The 22618-nt window shown below is 35.3% G+C and overlaps 1 pseudogene; it reads left to right on the plus strand.

Annotated features, from left to right (window-relative positions):
* Positions 1–2272: 2272 nt before the first annotated feature.
* Positions 2273–7860, plus strand: LOC127538639 (cap-specific mRNA (nucleoside-2'-O-)-methyltransferase 1-like; annotated as a pseudogene).
* Positions 7861–22618: the final 14758 nt, after the last annotated feature.

Genomic DNA, 22618 nt, shown 5'->3' on the forward strand with positions numbered 1-22618 from the left:
CCTACCTCTTCTTCCTGTACTGTAAGAGATTGCCTTTTCCTTACACATCCTCCTTCCAACATATATTCCCTTGATTGTGTGCTTCTCTTTCCTGGCAACTGAATATGAAATATGTTCACAGATGAAAAAGAAACTCAAAATAAAAACAAAATATAATTCTGTCAATATTTCATGGTTAACTCATATGTAAATGCTATAAACAGAGTATGAGAATCTAAAACATAAAAGAGTCTGTAATATAAATTAAATATTTTCCTGTATTCTAGTAGAAATCAATCTCTTTACTTAAAATTCATTTTAAAGTGAACATGGGCAATAAATTTACTTCATCCTGTTAGAGGCTGGTAAATAAATGGCTTCATGTGATACTATATGAAAGCAAAACTGAGTGTGACATACTGATGCATTGTTAAACATTTTACAAGTAATTTTCCAAACTGTGTTGGTGGCCTGGAGCCAAATTCCGTACTTTAGGCAAACAAAAATCTCGTCCATTTCAATGAATGCTCTGGATTTGGTGGTTTGTCCGCTGGAGAAAAGTTTAATGTGTTTTCATTTCTTTAACCATCAATATGCTATAGGACAGCTAGAAAATGTAAAAAAGACCTCTTTTGTGGATAACAGGCTTTGCTTTACCTACTCTATCAAGACAAATGCAGTTTATACTAGTCACAAATAATAAAACCCAACTTTTCAACTAAAATTTTTACACATCAGTCATAGAAGGTCAGCCATATGGTTGAAAAGCTGGGGGAAAACATTGGCCAGAAATATGTTTTTTGGTAAGAGGGGAAAAATGAGTGTTTTTATTTTCTTATTTAAAATATTGCTCTTCCAAATGATAATTTCCCCAAAGCCCATGAATATTCTATACATCTAAAATAACACAAGTGAATTATGTCTCTGTGAATAATTCAGTTTTCAATAAATTAAGGATGAAAATGGAAATAGTTGTTAGAATCCATTCTACAAACAGAGAACTATTAATTTTTTAGATATTGAGAATATTGCCCTAAGAATAAGTGAGACTATATGTCTGTGATTTATAGTCAATTACAGATTAGTTCAAAGATTTTTGAAGAAAAACCTTTGCCTTCCCCTCTGGTCATTTTATTTTATTTTATTATTTTTTCTTATTAAAGCTTTTTATTTACAAACATATGCATGAGTAATTTTTCAACATTGATCCTTACAAAACCTTTTGTTCCAAATTTTCCCCTCCTTCTTTCCATCCCTCTCCCTTAGCTCACAGGTAGTCTAATACATGTTAAATATGCTAAAATATATGTTAAATCCAAAAAAAAAATATATATGTATATATGTATATATATATATATACACACATACATATTTATATAGTTATCTTTCTGCACAAGAAAAATTGGATCAAGAAAGGAAAAAAAAAACTGGGAAAGAAAACAAAAATGCAAGCAAACAACAACAGAAAGAGTGCAAACACTATATTGTGGTCCACACTCAGCTCCCATGGTCCTCTCTTTGGGTGGCTTTCTTCGACATTGAACAATTGGAATTGGTTTGAATCATCTCATTGTTGAAGAGACCCATGTCCATCAGAATTGATCATCATATAGTATTGTTGAAGTATATAATGATCTCCTGGCTCTGCTCATTTCACTTAGCATCAGTTCATGTAAGTCTCTCCAGGCCTCTCTGAAATCATCCTGCTGGTCTTTTCTTATACAATAATATTCCATAACATTCATATATCTGGTCATTTTTAAAAATCCATTTTCTGTAATTTTTTTTCTATGGGTCCATGTCCATCCCACACTTTTGTGCATGTCATTTGCCCCCAGGAACAGTTTCCCCTTCTGAGACAGAATGAGTGTAATTTCTAAGCACTAAAATTCACCAGGTCCCTTTATAGAATGTCTCTCCTCTACCCCATTCCACCACCGAAACAAGATTTTTCTCCCTTTCTTTTTCCTCATTTCAGTCTCTCTGCCTCCTTGTTCTGTCTCCTGTATACTATCTTCTTCCTCAAGAAACTACTGAAGATATGCTCACTTCATAATTATTGATCTGATTAGACTATATAACATGTTCTCCTTTATTTTTTTCCTCCCTTCTCCTCTCTTTGGTGCACATTTCCATACCACAGTTCATTCCTGCAAAAACAAATGAACAAAATCCACTGATTAAGAGATTGGGCCATTTCTTTTGGGTTACAATCTTTCTGATACACCCACTACATTTCCCCTTAATATGTATAAAACATGTTCCTCCTCTCATCATCTATCCTATGTTCAAAATGGTTGAAAATTCCTCCTCTGGGGTATGTTGTTTAATATTCAGTTAGCCTATTAAGCGGGCACAATAGTGATCTGATCAGATTTGATTATTGATCCCACCTAGTTTGGGCTGGATGGGCTATTATCTTAAGTTTTGGTTTTCTCAAAACCACAAGATTCTTTTTGATCAGTTGAATTCACCTATGCCTTCCTAGCTGTCACTCCCCTCTCCCCACTCCCAATTCTTTGTTCAAGACTTCTATTGATCACTTAATTGTTTTGTGAATACTAACATTCCTTAACCTCTCACATTCTGAAAGCCTTTAGGTCAGTGGTACCCACTATCCCACATTATCTCAAAACTTGCAACACTGTGGAAACCAAACTTTTCAGCATTTCTCACAGACTTTCTCAGATTACAGCAAAATACAGCTGAATGTCTTAAAGACCATCCTTGCTAAAAGAGGTCCGTCTGTTCCAGAGTGTTGACTCTTCATATCCACTCCTTTCACCCTAACCTTTTTTAAGTGCTATTATGAGTTCCATTAGCTGCCCCTCGGATTTCACAGTCCATAAAAGAAGAGTTCTGTGTCTCAGTGCTGAATTTGGCCAATTTACTTTCAGTCTTCTTCTGGCAATCCAACTTCTGCATTATAACCACATAATGTTCATGATACTTTATTTACTATCCCTTGCTCAGCACTTACTGAGCAAATAGTCATTCTTTATCATTAGGGGGTGGGGAAGGGTTACTCTGTTCCTTTGAGACTAGTCTCCATATAACAACCAAAAAATACTTTTCACAGGGTACCCTCTTTTTCTCTTAGGCCATTTAGTCACCCCATGCTTTGTATTTACTTCCACCTTTTCCCACTTCATGCTTCTAATTGCCCATTATTGTTTGTCTTTCCATTTTGAAGAGGACACTGACATCACAAAGGATGCCTCGACTTTCAGGTGAATTGGATTTAAGTGAGACAGTTGTATGAAGTCTTCAGTCTCACTCTCTCTTTAGTCTCTCTCTTTCAGAGACTTTGAAGTTCAGAGGCAAGAAAAAAAGTTGAGAGGATTCTAGAAAGATGGTGGATTAGGTCAGAAATTTCCTGGCTCTCCAAATTTTTTCCACAGAAAAAGACAGAATATTGCCTTAGAGGGAAATGTAGAGCAGTGGAAATAAACAAAAATCAAGCTAATGCAGTTGCTTTTGAACTAAGATAATCTAAGAAGACCTCAGGAAAGACTTGACCTCCTGGGGCAGAGGTTAGGCCTGCAATTACTTATAGGCCAAGTCTGTGGAATCAACAACAAGCCTTGGCAGCTGGAGTTGGGAGTCCTCCTGGGCCTTAGAAACTCCCATCTCTGGACACTGGGAGTGAGAGGGGGGTCTGATGGCTGAGTAAGAGAAGATTGAAGGACATTCTGCTGTTGAGGGAGGCCAAGTACATCTATGCTGACTAGATTTGTCCTCGTCTGGGCTACCATTGTTGGAGAAGGAGCTAGGACTTGATTGCACCACTAGCTGCTAAAAATAAAAGAAAAAAAATAAACAAAAAAGGAAAAAAAGGAGAAAGAACCCAACCATAGATAGCTACTATGGCAATAGAGATCAAGTGAAATGAAATGAGATAATCATCAGTCATGTAATAATTAAAACTTAGGATAACAGATAGGATATTCAACAAGTAAACTTCAGCTTGGGTAGATAGTGTGTGCACAGGTGCGCACACACACACACACACAACATTCCTTTCGAGTATTAACGTAAGGTACACAGAATAGGGCAAATTTTTTTTATTTTGGTCCTCTGAATTTCATAGGCCCAATTCCTCATTAGGTGTATAGGGGTAATAATAGAGTAAGTACTTAAAAATGTTTGTGACTCAATAGTTATTAGCTGACCAGGATCCTTGGTGATACAGTTTGAGACCACAAGGAAACTGTCCAAGAGGGAAGCAGCTTGTTCATTAACTCTCTGGACCATTTAAGTCCCAGAATAGCTTTGAAGCATTTCAAGGAAAAATTGACCTAACCTATCTGGAAGGAGAACCTGCTAGATGGTGATCTTTTCTTATACCATGAGAAGTAACAAATGCAAGGAATTCAGAGTAATATAAAGAGATTTTTTTTTTAACAGAGATGAAAATAGAAAAAATGTACAAAAACTCTTTGATGTATTAGAAAACAGTACTTAAATGCAGCTGCGTATGGATTAATTACAGTGATTAATTTTGGTCAGTGAGAAACAGATGGTGATCCTTCTTCTTGTTAGCAAGATAGAGTAATACGGGTATGGGATATTGCTTACAATGTCACACATGAGTGTTGTAGTCAGTTTTCCAAGGTTTTTTTTTTTTTTTTTTTTTTTTGTTGTTGTTGTTGTTGTTGTTGTTCTTGTTCATACAAGAGAGGAAGAGTTCAGTCTGGGGAGCTAATTGAGAAATGATTGTGGGAAAACAAACAAACAAACAAAAAGTATTAATACTTTTTTTTTTAAAAAAGAAGCTAACTCATAGAGACTTTGTGACTTTCTCAAAATAACATATTTGATTAGTGAAATTTCCCTCATTTCTAGAATTAGAAGTCTCCTCACCTTTCTTTCAGAAAAAAATATTTTCCTTTAAGACTCAGTTTAGTTGGATGTGGGCAGTTTTTGTGAGGAAATAAAACTGAGGGCAAATTATGGTGACAGTGGCAGCGGTGTGTTCTGGTGGCTTGATGCCCCTTCTTCCTCTCTTTACGCTGCAGCTAGCCCCTGCCTGGCAATTAACAATGGAAAGAAGATGCTAAGTTCCCATGATCTTGTGATGATGATAGCTGTCTACATTCAGAGAGAGGATTGTAGCAACTGAGTAAGGATCACAATATAGCATTTTCACTTTTTTTGTTGTAGTTTGCTTGAATTTTATTTTCTTTCTCATTTTTTCCTCTTTTTGATCTGATTCTTTTTGTACAGAAAGATAATTGTATAAATATGTATGCCTATATTGGATTTACATATATATATATTTTTTTTTACCATGTTTAACATACATTGGATTATTTGCCATCTAAGAGAGGGGATGGGGAAAAAAAGGTGTAAATTGGAATACAAGGTTTTGCAAGGGTCAGTGGTGAAAAATTATCATTGCATATGTTTTGAAAATAAAAAACGAATGTTGGGGGAGGGGAAAAAAGAAGAGGCTAAGGGGAGTTCAGCAGCACCTAGAAGAAACAGAAGAAAAGAGCTGCTGAGCTGAGCTTGACCTTCAGTTTCACATCTGATGAGGAAGCCTCTCCTGGCAATCATGACCCACAAGAATCTTCCACAAGACTGAATCTGACAGTGAGAATGAGGAGAAATGAACTGTGTCAAACTCCTTCAGCCAATGACTTGAAAGGTATCCTCTCTTGTGGAGGGCTCTTACTCCAGTTATTTTATGTACAACACTGTTTCTCAAAAGGTGATGGCAAAATTGGGCCTCTGAGAATGTGAAGGTCTAGGCAACTGCAGCCAAGATAAGAAAAACACTGTTGAAGACCATAATAGGAAAGGCTGAAGAGACTTAGGGCTGATCCTAAAGGCTTTTGATTAGGGACTTGATGTGGACAGGAGAGATGAGCCAGAGCCCAATGTCTTCGAACAGGATCTCATTTTTCCCAGAGTGTACCTCTGAAATTCCTGATACCTAGTAGATGTGTGAGTGATGAGTGTGGGAAAAAAGAAGATGGAAATTGAAAATGAAACTGAATTTTGTAGAGAAGAGCTTCTATACAGTGTCTTTAAATGAAAAACTCTGATGCCTTGGACAGAGAGGAGATCCATCAAACTCAAACCAGATCCAGGTCCTATGAAATGATCCAGAGAATCTTCTCTCTAAACAGAGCAATAATGAAAACGTCCAATATTGACTTTTTATTTGATATGTTTATGAATCCAAAGTACTTATTGGAGAACTTCCTGTTAAAGGACAGGTGTCCAGAGCTTTCTTCTTTGTTAAAGTGTGTGCAGGCTCTGGTAGCTTCCCTGAATATGTGCTTTAGAGGAAGAAATGGCATGCAAAGGGCTTTGGAATGATTTTGAAAGGGTCCAGTAACTTCAAACTGGAGGATTTCTATGCAGCTTCTAGTGAACTTTTCAAACTCTACTACTATGGTGAGAGGTGTGATTGATGAAGATAACCAAGCAGAGAACATCATAGCTTTTCAAATTTTATTCTGGATGGCATCATTGCTAGGGTGTGCACTTCAAGATGACTGGGGTTTCTCTGTGGAGAAGCAAGAAAACCTGCAGGAAATCCTCAGTAAGCAGCTATTGCTAAGCTTCCCCCCCCCCCCCCCCACAGGGCTGTCTGTTATCTCCACAGGAGGCCACTTTATCTGTAAAACCTTTGATTTGTTCATGCCATTCAGGTTGGGAACTTATCTATCTGCTGTATATCTGCTTTGAACACATAACTCTTTTTACACCTGTCACCATCCTGGCTGTCAACTCAGAGAGATATGTGTTATATAAGAGCTTGAAGTCTGAAATCGATGACTTCAAGGTGAACACAGGTTCTGAATCAACTTCAAAAGAGTAATCTGGATGCCAACATTATGTTCTCCCTAGATGTGATCAAGAGAGACTGCATTTACTGACTACATGATCTGATCTATTGAGAGTCACCACAACTTGCAGATCAAAGCCCTGGACAAAATCTGTGATGTTGTCCAAGACTCCACTCTTAATGAATCATGCCAGGAAGAAATCTGAAAAGGATACCTTTAGCTCTGGAGGATTCCAGATCAAGTCAAATTTGCTCTTCTTCAGAGCCAAAGTCTAAGTTCTTTAAATTGATAAAGGACACTGATACTGATATCTTCAACTATAAATCTACTCCATTCAACTTCAAAATCCTGGATAAAATTCATTCTCTTCTGAGCTGCTGCTGCATTGGATCAGGGAATGAGCCAAAGTTTCTCATTGGTTTAGGGATCCAAAGATCTAAAAATCCCAGATCTACACATAGAATGTCCACCAGTCAGACTGCTAGTAAAAAATTGACCTTAAAACAGAGCTGCCCCAGGACACACTGCTGTCATTGGAGATTGTTCATGAACTGAAAGGTGAGAGAAAGGCTCAGCAGAAGGTAGAGCAGTCCACATTCTTGATTCACCAGTGCATGATATCTGGAAGCAGCACTTTAACCAACAGATTCATCTTGTTTGTGAAAGCTGTTTCTAAACTCAACAGACCTGACATGAACCTCATCAGAGTAAAGTGTACAGACTGGAAGACACGGAGAACATTGTTGTCAGGTTACAAATGAAGGTCAGGAGGGCTCACATAATATGCTGCAACTCAGCTACATTGGAAAGGATGATTGAAACTGGCCTCTATGTTGTCAGGGCTACAAATGAATACTGGGCCATGGCATTCAGTAAATGTTGTAAGAGCAAGTTTTTCTTCAATAAGACAACAGGGTTTTGTATCTGTTGAATGCCTCCAGGTGCCCAGTTCATGTCTGCTGTTATGGGTGGCTCTTCTGGAAGTGGGGTGGTGATATCCAACATGATTCAGAATTGCCAGAATCCTGAGGAATTGGCTAAGGAGGACATCCTTTCCTTCATTCTGGTACAGAGTGTCTGAGGAGCTAGCCCAAGAAATCATGGCTACCCCTGAGGATGGTTGGCTACTGTCCAAGGAAGAAGGAAGGAGACTGTTCTATTTGGAGCAAGATAACAATAGAGGAGAAAGAATGGCATTCAGTGCACATCAAAAACAGGGCTTATGACCCTCTCACCCGTTTATCCGGGGTTATATCCTTCTCTTCCTCATGGAATACTTGTGAGTATTTGGGAGGAACTAAGGAAGTTGGCATTGCTTTTGCTCCTGGTGTAGTTTTTTTTTTTTCAATTCCATCTCCAAAAGGAAATGATGAACACTTTTTCCTTTAGGAGTATGGCCAAGAATGAAGCTGCTCCCCTTACTTAGGTCATTAGAGGATAATTTCCTGGGTATGTTGGTTGGCTTGGGGATAGGAGCACATTTTAGAATATGAGGAAATATTGCTGAAGGATTTCTTGTACTTGTCCTGCTCTGATTCTGGCTTCTTGTTTGGACTTTTTTGGGAGTCCTTCCCTTTAACCAAATAGCTACTTGGGCAGGGTGATAGGCAGAGGAAGAAAGATTGTGACTTGTCTCACAATATTCTGTCTATTCCTTGGCCTTGATGGCCCCTAGAACCTGACCTTTGAATTCCCCCCTCTCTCCTCTCCATGTGAATATCCCTTATAGTATTCAAAGCCTTCTTTCTAGAACTGCCTCCTACTCCATTCCTATTTTTGGTCCAAGCCTGGATAGGGCAAAGAGCTTCAAAAGTTGAGGAAGTAATTGCCAAAAGTTGCCCAGACATCTTATCCAAGAAACAGTGGCCCTGCCTGCCCCCTGGAGGAGGAATAACTTTTAAAGTGGGTGCCCACTTTTAAAGTGGGATGCTTTACTGTCATAGTATAATGCCCAGGATGGAAGTTTGGCCTAGATCTCTGTGGGTTGCTAAAGATAAGATGAAGAAGTTTGAGGGGAGTTTCTCAGACCTGAAATCATCCCCCTCCCCTCTTTTTCCCTAACAAAAGCTACAACTTGATTCCATGTTTTTTCATAGTGTCTTCAACTCTTACATCTCTATGCACACAGAGACTTAGGTCCTCAGTGGAGGAAGGAAGCATGTCTCTTTGATGAGAAACACATCAATGCTCAGAAATGACAACACCTACCTTTCTTGGGGGCCAGAAGTTAAGATTCCCTTTGCTATCTTGTTTCCATGGTGATAGGCAGAGGGTTGGGGAGGGTTGAGGAGGATTTTTTTTTTTTTTAGGCAGGGGAGGAGGGAGAAAGAGTGTGTCTCCATTCTATCCATGAGGTGAACCCATAGTCTTTCTCTAGTCTGCATTTGGTAATAGTAGCCCTGTCTACAAAGGTAGCTTATTTCCACTCAATACTGGGTTTAGGGCTATGTTTATGTATCTCATGGCACATTGGATCACTAAAGGACAAATATATTTTATAAAAAGATTCAGTTTACTTGTTCTGTTCTGGATATGACCATTCCTGCTGTATTCAATTAAATATATTCTCTCTTTACTCAAAAGTTTTTTTAATTAAATATTTGTTTCTCTCCTTGTTGCTGTTGTTTTCTTATACCAATGCTTCTCTAAGTGTTGTACCTCCCCTCTCCCCTTTTAGGATAATGTGAGCTCAATTAGCAAAAAGGGAAACTTATTATTTGTCCCATATTCAGCACCAAGAACAGCATCTTTTTGCATAGTAGGGAATCAATAAAAATATTTTGTATTAAATAAAGTCTGATGACATCTGGTTTTTTCCAATTAGACTTTACTACCATGTACTTGGAAGGTCTGTCTTAATTAGATTGTAGGTCAGTTTTCTATGTTCCAGATACTTCTCCCTTTCATAATTGCAATTATTATGTAGCCTGTAGACACTCAATAAATATAAATTGATGATTATTTATTTTATGTGATGTTTCTTTTCTTTCTGTGCATGTATTTTATTTTAGCTGTACAATGTTGAAATTATTATAATGCACGTAGTGACTAACAGCTGGAGTCAATTAAAAAGCAAGTCTAATAATACATAAACCACATGGCATGGAAGTTAGATGAAGTTTCTATTGAACATGGACATTGGTAATATAATACATTACTAATATTTATGCTCTCTATCACATTTCATTTTTCAGGTCTTTGGATTTAGATGCTATGGAAAAAGAACATAATTCAATGTTGAAAAATTATTGTGACTATATCTATTTTACTGAAGAAGAAAAAAAATGATTTTTCTCCTTCCTTTTGGCCCCACCACCAATAGATTCAAGATGAATCTTCTTCAAATAGTTAATGCTTCAAGGACCATTGACTTCCACAATGTAGGTACTTCCTTTACAGATGCAGATCAAAATCCCTTGACAGGCTTTTTGTGTTGTTTCAGTGGGAAAAAAATTTTTTTTCTTACCTGGTAGGTAATCTTTTGGTGATGAGATTCTCTAAACTAAGCTTGCTAAGTTCTCAGACATAAAATATGTATAGTTCATTATTGGTTCAATACTAATATCCTTTCCAGCTTGGTAGAAATGACCAGATCTTTCCTTCCCATAGCTTTTGAGAATCGAAGAGTTTTTCTAACTTCATAGAAGTCATATGGTAATAGATATAAGATGATTCAATGAAAGAAAAATAATTTTGCTACTTAATGTAAGATTTTAAGAAAATGTTATTTAAATAGGAATTGTATCTAATGTTTCACTCCAGAAATTGCAGTGACCATAGTTTTCTGTTAGTTGTAACAGCAAAAAATAATGAATACTTGATTTTGACAGAAAGATGTTCATCACGTTCTTTTACATTTTTTTAAAATAGCTTTTTTTCAATAGGGAGAAAGGCAGGTCTGTATTTCAAACAGAATAGCTGAATTGACCACCAAAGATCAATTTTCTGTAAATTAATCTGTAATTAGATGCCAGTCATACATTTCAGGTTTCATGATATTCTGCTTTGATCACATATAACAACTAAATGGGTTGAACATTGTTTTTCCTGACAACCAATAATACTGTTAAAGGAAATATTGTATAATTCAATAATATCAAATAGTCTATAATGTGAAAATCAACCTACTTATCAAAATATTAAATTATTTATGTTTAAATCACAAGAAACCACATTCAAATGACATTAACAAGTATAAATCCCAGAGAGAATCTTAATTCTCAACTCTAAAAATGCAATCTTTACTAACCCTATTGTACAGGTATCATATCACATTAAGAACTAAATTTGGCTCTTGGCTTCTTGCTGAGTTCATCAGATATTGGACCTACGTATATTAGAAGGATGTTAACCCGTAAAATGTAACCTGGCAAGGAGATATAGAGGTTAGACAAAGAAGTAAATATAATACAGAATTTCTTAGGAAATAAAATTTCCTCAGTCTATTGGTTTAATGATATTTAAGTATAGATTACTATGATTTTGTTCTTAGATTCCTTTTTTGTAAAATACTAGTTAAACATGTTTCCCTGAAAAATAATCATAGTTCTATTACACTGATGTCTTTTGTTATTGTAGTGAAATAATTCCGTGGATTTGGAATGAGCAGATTTAGCTTCAAAACTTAAACTGTTGTTAATTGTATTAGTTTTTCTAAGCTTCAATTTTTTCACTCTAAAGTGGAAACAACAGTAATTTTCTTTTTAAAACTCATGAATTTTGCTCTGAAAGATTTAAAGTAGCTAGAAATGTGGATATTATGATCCCTTAAGGCACTATTTCTTTTTAAAATGGTCTAAATTTTTCAAAATAATAATGGCTTTTTAATTTTCAAAATACATGCAAAGATAGGTGAAATACATTCACCCTTGTAAAACCTTGTGTTTCAAATTTTTCTCCCTTCCTCTTCACTTTCCCCCTCCCTTAGACAGTAAACAATCCAATATAGGTCAAGATGTACAATTCTTCTAAACATATTTCCACAAGAAATGCTCTAAATTTTGAAAAAAGATATAGCGGGCTTTATTATTTAGAAATGAATTATTTTGAAATGACCTTAGGAAGCTAGAAAAATATTCTACAGAAATTGACAGCTAGACAAGGTAACAGTGTTACTTTGTTGAATTTCAAAGGCTGGCTACTAAAATACCTTTTCTTTTTCATTTCATAGCTGAAGAAATAGTTACAGCTGGATGAAGCAAATAATAATCTCATCTTCTTTATATAGTATTTGCATATTGAAGGTTTCATTCTCCTTAATTATCCCCTTAGATGCTTCATTTCTTTGACTGATCCTGAAGGCCAGGGTGTATGGACCTTTCAATTAAGCAAAAAGCATTCATTGATATCCCACTGTGTCAGATACTGTACCAGGTGCTAGAGATAGAGGACATAAATAATATACTTTCTTTACCTTCAATGTACTTGCATTCAATTTGGCGAGACAACATAGATTCATGTAATTATTAATTATGTGAGGGGGTGGGATGGGGGACAGGGTGTAGGTGTGTGTACAATAAAGGCAAAATAATTTAAGGCCATATAAGGAGACTTCCTGCCAAAGTAGGGATTTGGACAGAATCTTGAAGGAAGCTTAAGAAGCCAGGAAATAGAAACATGGAAGAATGAAAGTTACAGAGGAGGGGGAAAAACAGTGGATAGGAATTGAGAAGGGAAATTGAGTGTGGTGTTCATGGAACAGTAAGAAGGCCAATGTTAGAGACAGTTAAATGGTGCAGTGGATAGTGTACTGGTTCTGAAGTCAGGAGGAACTGAGTTCAAATTTAGCCTTAGACATTTAGCATTTACCATCTGTGTGATCCTGGGCAAGTCACTTAATTCCAATTGCCTTGCAAAAGAAAAGAAGGAGGCCAGTGTTTTTGGATCAAAGAATATATGGAAGGGATCAGAAAGTAAGGGGACTGGAAGGGAGAAGAGGAACAAATGACTTAAAATCCAAATGGAGGATTATACATATATGATCCTGGGATTATGGAGAGCCACTTAAGTTAAGTAGGAAAGTGATACAATAGCCCTTTTATTTAGGAATATGGTTTGAAGCAATTTGATTTGATAATCCCTACAGGAAAAACTATGTGAGTGAAGATATGTCTGTTGTTTAGTTTCTTAAAAATAGGACTCCCCATCCAGGTGATCCATCAGTACACATATCTTAGAAGTCAAATCAACGTCAACAAGCATTTATTAAGTGCCAATCAAGTGCTAAGTAATGTGCACTTGGATACAAATAAAGGCTTAAACTAACAAATAAACAAAATAGACCCTACTTTCACAGTTTAGTTGGGGAAATAGCATGTGAACAACTATGTATAACTAATATTTGTAGGATAAATTGGAGGCAAGCTCAGAGGGAAGATTCTAGATTTAAGGGGGGGTTAGGAAAGACTTCTTGCTGAATGGGATATTTTAGCTGGAGCCTCAAATAAATCAGAAAAGCCAGGAGAAAGAAAAAAGGAGGGAAAGACTCACAGGCATAGAAAAAAATACACGAGAGATGTGAGTGTGTAACAGCAAGGAGATCAGTGTCATTGTATTTAGAATTCATGGAGAAGAAAGTGTAGTAAGATTGTAAAGTTAGGAAAGGGCCAGATTTATGAAGAAAGGTCTTTTTAAAAGAGGAAAGTAGGAAGAGTGAAGAGGTTAGGAGAAAAGAAAAAATGGTTTTCATACATGTTAAATTTAAGGTAGCCATTGGGCATTCAGTTTGAGATGTCAAATAGGCATTTTGAGTTGAAATCTGGAATTGATGCCATATTGTACAAAGTTTAGAGTAGAGTGAGAAGAAAGGAAGTGGGAGTACCAGTTGTAGATAGCCTTCTCAAGGTTAGCCATAAAAGGAGGGAGAGATATAGGGCAAAAATATAAGACATGGAGGAATCAATTTTTTTTTTTTGAATAGGGTTGGTAAAACATAAGAGTGTTCATAGGCAGTTGGCACAGCAGTCAGTAGAAAGGAAAAGATTGAAAATTAATAAAATAATGGGTATAATAGAGAAGGCAGTCTTCTGTAGGAAAAAAATGGAATGGTATTGTTTCTGCATATAGGGGATTTGCCTTGACAAGAAGGGCCTGATCTTGTGAGACAAAATGAAGGAGATAAAAGTATTTGAGTGATAAAAGATAAGGAAGCAAAATGAAGGAGCTTTCTGCTTATGACCTTTTTTTTTTTTAAGTGTACTATGAGAGAATGTTTTCAACTGAGAGGTTTAAGAAAAGGGAAACCTTTTTTTGAGGATGTTTTGATGAGGATGAGGATGTTTTGAGGAGGTATGAAGTGATTTAGAAAGAAACCCAATTTGATGAGTGAATGGATAAATTAGAGATGTTTACATTTCTTTGCTTCAGAGAAGGCCAGTTGAGAATATGTAGTAGACTCAGTCAGCACAATTTTGTCATTTCTCCAGTTTCAGGGAGCAGAGAGTGTGAATAATCCTGGATTTGGTCATTGAAAAGCCAAAATCTCCAATAAGGAGATCCAATAATATCTCCAATATAGGGGCAAAGGAGTTGAGGGATGATGCTAGTATAGAGTTAAACTGGTTTCTTCAAAGGATTAAGTTGGAGAAGGGAAAGGAGAAGGGAAAGCCAGTACAGTGGTTATTGCTTAGGGGAAAATTGAGGGCAAAAGGAAATGGATATCATGATGAAGTTGAAGAACAAGTTTAGGGTTGCAAGACAGAGCAGGAGGCAAAATGTTAGCAATTATGATTAGATAAAGGAATTTCCAAGTTAAGTGACTTAGAAGTGGAATATATTTGTGAGCTATGATAAAGTTAAGGGTATGACCACTTTGAGAAGTTGAGGTGGGATGGAAGAATAGATCATAGGAACTAGAAGATTTGCATGTTTCAGAGAGCATCAGTATATTCTGAAGTCTTTAGTGTGAGGGCAGAACTTGAGTAAGAATGAAAAATTGTGCTAGGTACAAAATTCATGGAAGGAAAAAAGGTTTATAGATAACAGTTACTAGATTCTGGATTGGGTGATAAATATGGATTGAATGAATCACAAAAGAAGAGAAGTTAGTGTTTGATGGTGACAGGTAATATGGAAAAAGATGTATTCTTCTTCTCCACTATGACCAGTGAATGGGCATTGGGGGAGAGGATTCAAAAGTGCCCCTAGTGCTTAAAAAAAGGTGGTAAGGAAAGTTAAGTGCCTGTATATGGAAAGGAAAAGAAAGAAAACATTTTAAGGTGACAGTAGTTCGGTTAACTTTGGAGCTGGTAGTTTCATGAGCACAATTTATAGAGTGAGTGTGTGTGTGTGTGCCCTTGCGTTTGTATGTATGGGGGGAAATATGGTACAGTGGAAAGAGTAATGATCTTGCATTCAGAGGACCTGACTTCATATCCTATTTCGATTTCAAAGGCCTCAGTTTTCTTGTCTGAATATAATGGAGTTGAGCTACATAGGCTCCAACGTTCTGAAGTCAGATTTGATGTGTCTTTCTGACTTTAGGTCCAGCACTCTATCCCACTGTTCCTCCTGGCTGCCCCTGCTTAAATGATAACACCTATTAAAGTAACTAGTTTACATAATGATAAAATACTTTTAGCCTTCCTCTAGCTATTCTGGAATGTATTAAGTTAAATCTTAATTTAATTTTTAAAAAAATATTACCACTTAAAATTATAACCAGTATTTTATTCTTAAAAAGGCCAAACACAACTTTTGTAGTCTTATATTTGTTTTAATTCCTATCTAATTAGCCTGCCATTTTTTAGTTACCTCTTTCTTTGTCCTTAGCCAATCCTCTCTCATTGCTCAATTAATTAACTATTTCTTGTCCTCTTGCTTCTCCAAGCTAGGTGTTCTGACATATGAATATTTCTGACCCCAAATCACAAATTAAATAATGGACATATTTTTTCCAGAGAAATGTATAAACTGTTCCAGGCATGATAAAACATTGCTTCCATTCAGGCAATGGAGGATCTGTTTTAAAAAAGAGGAACCTGCGGGAAGGGGGAAGTGGAGGTGGAGGGTGGGAATTGAAGCTTGAAATGAATTATTGTTTTACAATTCTCTGAGTACAGAGCGATTTCTAGTCCCATTTAGTCTAAGAGAAGGTGGGCTAATATCTAAGTACCTCACCTTTTTCTATTTTTCATGATTCTAGTCCTTCTGGCAGTCATTTCAAAATTCCTTAAGTTTTAAGAGAGGGATTTACAATGAAGCATTATAGGGGAAATATACAAAGGGTGGAAAACTGTTCTCTATGAAGAGATTATATTTTCAGCATTTCTTAGCAAGCTGTGACTTCATACTTTCAGTGAACAAATTAGTCCCTGAGTACTAGCCAATTTTGATTTGCTATTTTGTCATCTGCAAAATGGGGAGCTGGATCAGATGATCTATAGGTTTCCTTGGGGCTACTATTGTTCTTAAGATTTAAGTTGCAAGGATCTGAATGGTAAGGTACCAACCCCAGGAATTGAAGCTCTCCTACTGGGAATCTTTAATGATGGTTGGGTTTTGACCTTAGTTTTCACTCAGTTCTATTTCTCTTGCTATGAATTTGTCTGATCAGGATATTGTGTTTCAGTATTTTGACATCTAGTTTCCTAGTGCTCTCTGTTGAAAGCATGGCTATGGTACTAATTTAGCTTGCAGCATCTTCATATGTGTGGAAAGTTGACATGACTGTGTTGTTTGATGTTTAGTTATTTCAGTTGTGTCCTACTCTTTGTCACCCCCATTTGGGGTTTCCTTGGCAAAGTTACTAGAGTAGTTTGTTGTTTACTTCTCCAGCCCATTTTTCAGATGAGAAAACTGAGGTAAACAGCGTTAAGTGACTTGCATAGTGATACAACTAGGAAGTGTCTGTTTTTGCCTGCTCTTTTCAGGAAACAGCCTGCTTTCCCAGATTTTGCCTTCTGAGCTGACGCTGGAAGCTGGCTCACTGATTTGCTCCTCTACTAAGCCAGGCCTGAGGGTCTTAGTTGTTGATTTGCTTTGGTTAAGACCTTCTCACCTGCTTTCCTGGAGTTTGTGCAGTCCTTAAAACTCTTTTCACCCCAATGAGACCGACCTTTCTTGATGTTTTCCCAATCTATGTAGAGCTTGAGAGTGGTTTCATTTTGTCAGACTCTGTTCAGATTTTCGAGGGACACTGGGAGATTTAGAGCAGCTTCCTGTCTTCATTCAGCCATCTTGGCTCCACCCCTGGAACTCCCCATTTTATCAAAATAGTAATAAGTAAAAATGTATCACCACAGGAGATAAGTTGGTAAGAACAAGTGTACTTTCCAGGTAGTAATGCAAATTTAAGTTATTTAGAAGCTATATAATTTAATATATTGGATGGAGCAATTCAGTTAGAAAATACAATTCAAATGGATATATTAAATTTGATAAATGTTGCCTTTTATGTCATCTTTATTTCTAAATATTACTGTTTCCTCCCCTAAACAACTAATCATTTTTAATCAAAATTAAAAAAAAAAATAGAACGAGGAAAGAGGGAAAAAGCAAGTTAGCAAAACTAACATACTAACCTAGTTTGATTATGAATGTGAGATTCTATACTTTTAGGCTAAGATACCATTCCATTCTCAGAGTCCATGTTAATTAAACTTGTTAAATAAATGCGTTAAAATTAAACTTATGTTAAATAAAATGTCAATATGTTTTAAAAATAAACAAATAAGCTATATTAAAGTCTCTTCAGAATTCAAAATTTGTTTGTTAAGAAATAATATTTGGTTGTCAAGAAATTACATGTAGGAGACCCTAATAATAACCAAGTTCTTGGTTTCCAAACTCTAATTCTTTTCTCAGAAATAAAAATCAGAGAGAATATCTCTCTGATATATCATCTGTTATGATGAGATTTTTTAAATACTATTAAAAAAGGACTTTAATGTTAGAGAAATTGGAGAATGCTTAGATCAACATCTTCATTTTACAAAGTAGGAAGTGAAGGTCTCACACAGGGGTTCTCAAACTTTTTAAATAGGGGGCCAGTTCACTGTTGGAGGGCCGGACTATAGTAAAAACAAAAACTTTGTTTTGTGGGCCTTTAAATAAAGAAACTTCATAGCCCTGAGTGTGGGGGATAATCGTACTCAGCTGTTGCATCTGGCCCACAGGCCATAGTTTGAGGACCTGTGCGGGCGCCATTGTGACTTATATGGGGCTAAATATACGTAAATATCAGAGATATGATTTGACCTGAAGATGCTGCTAATCTACAGCCCATAACCAACTTTTATATATTGCTTTAGTTCCTCAACTCTTTTTTTTTAATTCCTCAAAATTTGTCAAAATCAATACTCATTCTATTTGCCTTCTATTTATTAAAAAGAAGAAATGATCTTAACCACAAATTTCCATTTCTATTATTGCTTGGCTTGTCCATGAACAATTATTATTTCTCCACTTGTTTAAGAGTATAAAACTCTCCAAAATTACAAAGAATGTGAAAGAGAAGGGAACAGGACAATGGACAGAATATAGAAAAATGGGCAGATTAAGAGGAATGAGATAAAGAAGGAAGGAAGGTGTGAGGTATTTTAGAGAATAAGGGAGGAATCCTTGGGGAGGGCAAGCTAGTGAGTAGAAATAAAGTAAAAGTTAGTAGAGATAGGAAACAGATGCACACGAACACAATAACAATGATCAGGAATGATCATTGTAAAAGATCATTGTAAAAGTAGGGGTAATAATCATTAATTTTAGAAAAAGTCAAAATTTTAAAAGATTCAATCAAATGAGAAATCTCCATTATATCAGTTATATTAGCACTATTTTAGATGTATGTGTACATTTATATATATGCATACATATATACATACATGTGTATATATGTATGTGTATACATATAAATATCTATACATATACACAAATTTATCTGGGCTAGGTGGGGAGGGAAGAAGGGGAACAAAGTTAAAAAGTGCGCATCATAAGACAACCACAACAACCAAAAAAAAAAAAAAAAAACCCTACAAGGAAGCAAAGATGGACCGTTCTGAATAAATGTGTTTTTTAAAAATTATTTTATATGCTTTTTTTTAAATGGAATTTTATTGTTATATATTTTGAATCTTTTCAGCTTCTGCTCTATACAAGATGACTTTTTTCCCTTTTTCTGTCTTTTTCCCCTACTTTTTTCTATTGTGTACTTAAGTTTTAAATAAATATATTTTTAAAATACTAAATATGTATGTGCTGAGTAGTATCCAGATACTTAATGAAATAGATAAATACCTAAAGAAAAAGTTAAATGAGTTATACAAGGAAAATAATGATTTTAAAAAAATAAATAAATTTACAGGAAAAAAAATGAATTTTTTTTAACCTATTCTGGATGTTAGTAGGATTTCAGAACTACCAGCCCTCTTTTTCCATGTAATTTCTCTCTGTCAGTTATTGTTTTTACCTTTTTCAATATGGTTTTACTTTAAAGAATAATATCATACCCTAATCTTTCTTTTGAACTACTCAGTTACTAATGACAATCTTTGTCAGATGGTTTATATTAGCATGTATAAAGCATAAGCAATTTGTCCTTATCAAGTCCCTTGAAATTAGTCTTTGATGTTGACTTGTACGTCAGATTTTCTTTTAAGTTCAGGCTTGTTTGCTACAAAATCCTGAAAATCTGGCAATTCACTGAATGTCCATTTTTTTTTTCATTCATTATGATATTTTTTTTTGGCTGCAATCCCAGTTCTTTACATTTTTAGTATATAGTATTCCAAGACCTGCTGTCTTTTATAGTAGTTGCTGATAGGTCTTGTATTGATTCTGATTGTGCCTCAAGAATATTTGAAATTTTTCTTTTTTTGGTAGTGGTGGTTTTTATTGCTTATAAAATTTTCTCTTTCATATGGGAGTTAAGAAATGTAGTAATAAAGTTCCTGTAGGTTTTCCTTGTGTGATCTCTTTCAGGTGGTGACTAGTGGATTTTTTTTTTTCTATTTCTACTTTTCCTTCTTGTTCTAATACTTAAGGATAATTTTCTTTAATTATTTCTTGTAGTATTGTATCCAGATTCTTTTTTTTTTTGTCTCAGCTTTCAGGTAGTTTTATTATTCTTATGTTTTGTTCTCCAAAGTTGTCATTTTTCTTATGAAATGTTTCAAATTTTCTTCTATTTTTCATTCTTAATATTTTTTTTTGTTTTCTCATAACTTCATTTGCCCAGTTCTTATTTTTAAAGAGTAATTTTATTTTTAACGCTCTGGATATCCTTTTTTTAGTTGGTTGACTTTCTTTTCATAATCTTATTTTTCTTGGATTGTTCTTTTTTAAAAGTTTTTTCCTCACTCTCATTTTATTTTTAAAGTATTTTCTTAAGTTCTTTTATAAATTCTTTCTGGGCAGGTAAGCTTTTTTTTTTAATTCAGTATCCTCTGAAAATTAATCTCAGTCTTTTCTGTTCTTACAGTAACTTTGAAAAGATTGGATTCTTTTTCCTTTGCTTTCTCATTTTTTCAAAAATATAAATCAAACAGTCACATCACCTGTAGTCCTTGGGATATGGAGGTTGGTGTCTTTGGGCTCAGGTTCTCCTTTATTTCTTTCCTCTGGCCTGGAACCAAAAATCCCATCCTCTTATAAGTGCTTGCAACTATCAGTTCTCTTGCCTTACTTGTTCTGTACTCACTAGGTATGTGCTGATTCCTTCTCATTCAGGGTTGTGTCTCAGCAGCATAGCTGAGTCTGGCATTCCTTTCAGCAGAGGTTCCCTCCACTTTCCCCAATTTAGACAGGTGACTCTTCACACTGTTTAGGAAATGAAAATTTCTGTTCCTGGGACCAAGCCTATTTCCCAGTTTAGCTAACCTCAGGGCTTTCTGTGTCTGCTTGTTGTTTCAAAGGAACTCCCCTGAAAATGTTTACACTTCACAGGGGCCAAATCTAATTCCTGATATCTTTCTTTGGATCTTCTTTGATTGTTTCAGGAAGACAATTGTTCTACCCCAATTCCTATTTGTTTTTAATTGCTCTGTTTCCCCCTGACAATTTTGTCTTTTTTTTTTTGGGGGGGTGGAGGCTGAGGGGAGAGAGAAATCTGGAAAACTTGGAGTTTTCTGACCTACTTATCTATCTTCCCAGAATCCTTACTTCTATATTTAGTATTAATATTACTTCATTGTCTATGGAATCTTTTAACAAAATTTTGTTTCCCAAGTGTCTTTTCTAATTAGGTCTGTTCTTGGTTTTGCTTTATCTGAGATCATGATTCTTAATCCTCCCATTTTTACTTCGGCTGAAGCATAATAGATTCTCCTCCAGCCCTTTATTTTAATTCTGGTTGTGTATTTCTATTTTAAATTTGTTTCTTGTAAACAACATATTATGGGATTCTGCTTTCTAATCCATTCTGCTATCATCTTCCATTTTACAGGTGAGTTCATCACATTCACATTCACAGTTATGATTATTAATTGTATCTTTTCCTACATTCTAATTCCTTCTCCCTCTTTTTATCCTGTCCCTCTGTTAAAGTCTATTTTGCTTCTGCCACCTGCTACTCTTTTATTACCATCATCTTTTCTTATTCCCTTTCTCTCCTACTGTCATAATGGTGTGTGTGTGTGTGTGTGTGTGTGTGTGTGTGTGTGTGTGTGTGTGTGTGTTCCTCTCTTTGAAACAGTTTTGATGAGAGCAAGTTTCAGGTTGCCTTCTCCATTTACTTTTCTTATTTATTTTATTTTTTTGGCAAGACATGGGGTTAAGTAATTTACCCAGGATTATACAGCTATCAAGTGGCAGAGTGTCAAGTGTTAAGTGGCAGAGACCACATTTGAATTCAAGTCTTCCTGATTCCAGGAATGCCCCAATCTTCTTTAAATCTCCTTTTATATGTGAGATAGTTTTCCACATTCTTCTTCTACTTTTTCCCTTTTCCCAGGGCATCCCTCTTTCTCAAGCCTTCACCCCTTCCTCCTTCCCCAGATCATTCCCAATATAATCAATTCACACAATCAATGCACTCTATATGAGCAGTATCTTTATGATTGCCTTATTAATGATAAAATTCTTAGGTGTTATGGGTATCATCTTATTATATGAGATTGTAAATAGTTAACTTATTGGTTTTTTATGATTTCCCTTTCATGTTTACCTTTTTATTTTTCTTTTAAGTCTTGTATTTGAAAGACAAATTTTCTATTCAGCTCTGGTCTTTTTATCAGGAATGCTTAAAAATTCTCTATTTCATTAAATTTCAACTCTTCCCTTGCATGATTTTCATTAATTTTGCTGAGTAGTTTTTCCTTGGTTGTAATCCTAGTCAATATCATATATTAAACTCTCTATTCCTTTCATGTAGTAGTTGCTAAATTTTGTGTGATCCTGATTATTGCTTCATGTTATTTAAATGCTTTCTTTGAGCTGGGAGCTCAGGAATTTGACTAAAATATTCCTGGGAGTTTTCATTTATAGAGATCCCTTTTAAATAGTGATTGATAGATTAATTCTATTTCTATTTTGCTCTCTGTTTCTAGAATATTCGGATAATTTTCTTGATACTTTTTAAACTATGATGCCTAAGCTAATTCTTTGTTCATGAATTGCAGATACATAAATAATTCTGAAATTATCTCTTGATCTGTTTTCTAGGTTAGTTGTTTTTATGAAGTATTTCACATATTTATTTTTTTTATTCTTTTGATTGTTTTTTGATATTTCATGGACTCATTAGCTTCCTTTTATACAATTCTATTTTTAAAGATTGATTTTCTTCTGAAGGCTTTTCTATCTCTTTTTCCATTTAGCCACTTCTGGTTTTTAAGGTGTTGTTTTTGTCAGGTTTTTTATTTATTTATTTTTTTTTTACTTTTTAACCAAGTTGTTATTTGTATTTT

The sequence above is a fragment of the Antechinus flavipes genome, chromosome 5, assembly GCF_016432865.1.
Source record: "Antechinus flavipes isolate AdamAnt ecotype Samford, QLD, Australia chromosome 5, AdamAnt_v2, whole genome shotgun sequence".
Lineage (NCBI taxonomy): Eukaryota > Metazoa > Chordata > Mammalia > Dasyuromorphia > Dasyuridae > Antechinus > Antechinus flavipes.